Raw genomic sequence first — 3,972 nt, 5'->3', positions numbered from 1 at the left:
TCTATCGAAAGAAAAAAAAATACATTATCTATCTATCTATCTATGAGGGGGCTCATTCCCATATTTCAGTTTTCGGCGGACATTATCACGCCGAGCACATTTTGTTCCTTTATCGCTCCTAAACTCCCAGCTATGGTTCCAGGGTTCCAGGGCTCTGCTCCCACTGGCCTTGAAGTCTCACTCCTCCTGCTGCATTCTCCATAGGATCCAGTGTCAAACATACAGCCCCCCTTGGCTATGGCTGCTGAAGGGGGGCGGAGCTGAGAACTCAAACGCAGAGGTGTCACCCCGGTTTATATCTAAGAAGTCTGGGGGTGACACCACTCATCGCTTGGGCATCCACCAAAATCTGAAATATCAGTGGTAAATGGTTTGACAACTGTAAACTAAAGCTGCCAGTTGCCCAAATGTCATGCTGATCCGATGGCTTCGATGCTTGGGGTCAGCATTTTATCCAGGCGAGAGGCATTTTTCAGAAGGAGATGAGCAATGGCAGCCCCCCCATGACCAGGTCAGTGTATGCCTGAGATGATCAATGACTTGCAGAGGGGGGCCTCCCCGCCAACGTGAATATTGCGGCAGCAGCCGAGAGCGATCGTCCAGCTGCACTGCGCACGCGGCTGAGGGACCGATCCCATTTCTATAGCAGGAGGAGAGCGATCAGAGATTGCGCAACACACCGGGAAATCTTTGCGTAACACGTCATGCATGCGCGGTCGTAGGTCACAAGCCGTGCGTCATGCGGTCTTTTTACGATAATCGCGCCGTTCCGGGATCAATGGACCATCAAGGATAACGCCAAAATTATTCCCAACGATTGCAAATGTCGGGCAGACGGCGAAGAGCAGACTGAACGCTTGTTCGCAACCGGCAAAGCGCGCAAACCCAACGCCGTAAAAGATGGCGCAATTCCAGATCTACGGCTGTACAGGTCTGCCTGGGAATCGTAGAAATGGGACAGATTTGTAAATGGATTCGCTCGCCGCTAGCGTCGGGACGCCGCCCTGGGCGCAGCATTTTGGCGGCGCGGCGTTTCGGCTCAGTCCGGTGCTTCTGCGGTGCAGAAAAAATAATTCGTCTTACCTTTTGAAGTCTCGTCCGGCGTCACATCGGTGGGTGCCAGTTCTGGAGGAGCACGGCGAGCCGAGCATTTCCACTCATACTGCCAGAGCAGGCGAGATGAGAAGGAGAGCCAGGAGCAGGAGGGGACGGAGATCCTCACGAGGGAGGTGTGTGTGCCGCTTATCTCGCTGCCTATGCAGGGGCGCAGTACACACTTCCTCATCCATAGTCACCTGATAACTCCCTCACCTGGGAAGTGGCTCTCGTATGAGCATTCTAATAAGTATCGAATATTGTTTCCTTTTATATTATTTGTCAGGATTCTTCCTAGAACGAGCTCAGACCCCAGAACACCTTTCTATTGCAGCAGAATTGTCTGCATGATCGGCACTTATATCGTCCCCCTGAGCCCAAAGAGCTTACAATCTAATGCCCCAACGGGAGCCCGCGAAACACATCTATTAATCTCAGAACTCTGCTAAAGTAGATGGAAACCAGACTGCTAAAACCTCACCGAGACTTTAACATGTTCATGTCATTTCACAGTTTCAATATAACTCCGGCCTCCCCTTCAGTCTTCTATCTGACCTCCGTCCTCCCCTTCAGTCTTATATCTGACCTCCGTCCTTCCCTTCAGTCTTATATCTGACTTCCGTCCTCCCCTTCAGTCTTCTATCTGACCTCCGAGGTCAGATAGAAGACCGATCATTCTATCTGACCTCCGAGGTCAGATAGAAGACTGAAGGGAAGGACGGAGGTCAGAAAGAAGACTGAAGGGAAGGACGGAGGTCAGATAGAAGACTGAAGGGAAGGACGGAGGTCAGATAGAAGACTGAAGGGAAGGACGGAGGTCAGATAGAGGACTGAAGGGAAGGACGGAGGTTAGATAGAAGACTGAAGGGAAGGACGGAGGTCAGATAGAGGACTGAAGGGAAGGACGGAGGTTAGATAGAAGACTGAAGGGAAGGACGGAGGTCAGATAGAGGACTGAAGGGAAGGACGGAGGTTAGATAGAAGACTGAAGGGAAGGACGGAGGTCGGATTTATATAGCACGTTTGGGTGGGCTGACCTGTTGGAGTTTGCTGGAGATTTAGGTGGAGGTTATAGGTCTGGGCACCTTTTTGTATTTGCTTCATCTCTTTGGATGCTTTGATATCATTGTATATACAGTACGATGTACACCACATGGAGGCTCTCCTAGTGGCTCCTCCCGGCTGGGTGGGCTCAGCAGCGGCGACCTTTGTCAATGCTCATTAGTTGCAGTCACCTTGTCACCATCAGCTGTGCGGTCAGGACCATTAGGAGCAGCTGATAAGGGCGGTGCGACCTCTGGAAGATGGAGGCGATATATCTGGGTCTGATGGTGGCAGAAATCCAGCACTTAGCGTTATCTTGTGCCATCTGCGCTGAGAACACACATAGGAGGCCACTCTCCCACTTTGGGCTTTTATATCCGTGACTTCCATTAGCTCGTTTTCTGAGGGCAGTCGGCCATGTAACCACGTTATGGCAAACAGGTGTTTGGAGGCGTGTTTTACAGTGGGGTAAACATGTACTATTACTAACACACACTGCAGGCGCGGGCGTGCGGATTTCTTTTTTTAACTGTCACTTTTCAGCAGACAGAAGATGTAGCAGAACAAGAAATGGAGTGGGTCATGTGATCTCTCAAAGTCATACACAGGATATGGAAGAAGATACTGCGGAAGTGAATGCTATGAGATGCTATGTCAAGCACTGGGAAAGATATACAGTGGTGCTCAAAAGTTTGCACACCCTGGCAGAAATGGTGACATTTGGCATTGGTACGGAAGATATGACCGATCATTCCAAAAAACTGGTTTTTAGTTAAGGATAGTGATCACAGGAAGCCATTTATGATCACATAGTTGTTTGCAGGGCCTGGTTTACTCTCCCTGCTGCCCCAAGGCCAGGTTGCTCAATGCGCCCCCCCCCCGCCCCCCCCATGGAGAATGGCAACCAGATGGCGGGGGCAGCGGGGTTAGTTTTAATTATTTGTATTGTGGGTTTTTTTTTTTACTTTTTTATCACTTTTTAATTTTTTAATTTGATTTTTTTAATCAAATTTTTTTTTTACTGAACTTTATTGCTATCACACAGGAGCTAACAATCCCCAGTGTGATAGCATTTGGAGTTGACAGTTTCTTTTTATTGAACCTGTCACCTCCAATACAGGAGTTCCAACACAGCACTGTGCTGGCTCTCCTGTGACAGCTGAGTGGGGAAGGCTGCGAGTGTAGCTCTCCCCTCTCACTGTTTACACGAAGCAGAGCGGAGAACGCACGCTCTCTGCTCTGCTCCCCACTCTTCATCCTGAGGATCTCCGGCCGGCAAAGAGAGGTACGCGGCGGGGGGAGGACGGAGCCTGAAGAATTTACAGCGAGGAGACATTGCTGAGATCACTTGTAAACAAACAAGCGGCTTCCCCGCTCTACATTCAGCCCTGCTTGCCCAGAGCAGGGTTAAATGTAGAAAACAACTTACCACCCGGCGTTATACCGGGAAAGGGCGGAGCCAACTCAATGTTGAACCCTACGGACTAAGACTGGGATGCCATTAAAGTACATGTGCGTGTAAAGGCGTCCCTTTTTTTTTGGAAATATAGTGTATGTATATATATATATATATAGTGTAGTGTATGTATGTATGCATATATATATATATATATTATGCAGTATATGTATGGCTAATGTAATTTCAAATGTCATCATGTAATACTGCACTATGGCCACTAGATTGGGCTGATGTGCCTAGGACACGAATGCTTCTCCCCGATGCTCCTCAGCTCCATCTACTGGCCATAATGGGGTATTTTCGGTTTTGGGATCCCGTAGCACATTCCGAACGTTCATGAAGTTCACATTTGTAGTGTTAGATTGACAATTTGT

General features: G+C 48.9%; 1 protein-coding gene across 1 annotated transcript in view; it reads right to left on the bottom strand.

The window, feature by feature from the left end:
* GPR142 (G protein-coupled receptor 142) overlaps positions 1 to 1,213 on the bottom strand; it is a 20,498-nt gene extending 19,285 nt beyond the window's left edge. The window contains exon 1 of the mRNA XM_018568232.1: positions 1,084 to 1,213. The gene's annotated coding sequence lies outside the window, so the exon portion shown is untranslated. The remainder of the gene's footprint in view (positions 1 to 1,083) is intronic.
* Positions 1,214 to 3,972: the final 2,759 nt, after the last annotated feature.

This window comes from Nanorana parkeri, unplaced genomic scaffold (genome assembly GCF_000935625.1).
Source record: "Nanorana parkeri isolate BGI_ZX_2015 unplaced genomic scaffold, ASM93562v1 scaffold1157, whole genome shotgun sequence".
NCBI classification, from domain to species: domain Eukaryota; kingdom Metazoa; phylum Chordata; class Amphibia; order Anura; family Dicroglossidae; genus Nanorana; species Nanorana parkeri.
Note: the sequence above shows the minus strand (reverse complement) of the source record. Positions and strands in the feature narration are given on the sequence as shown.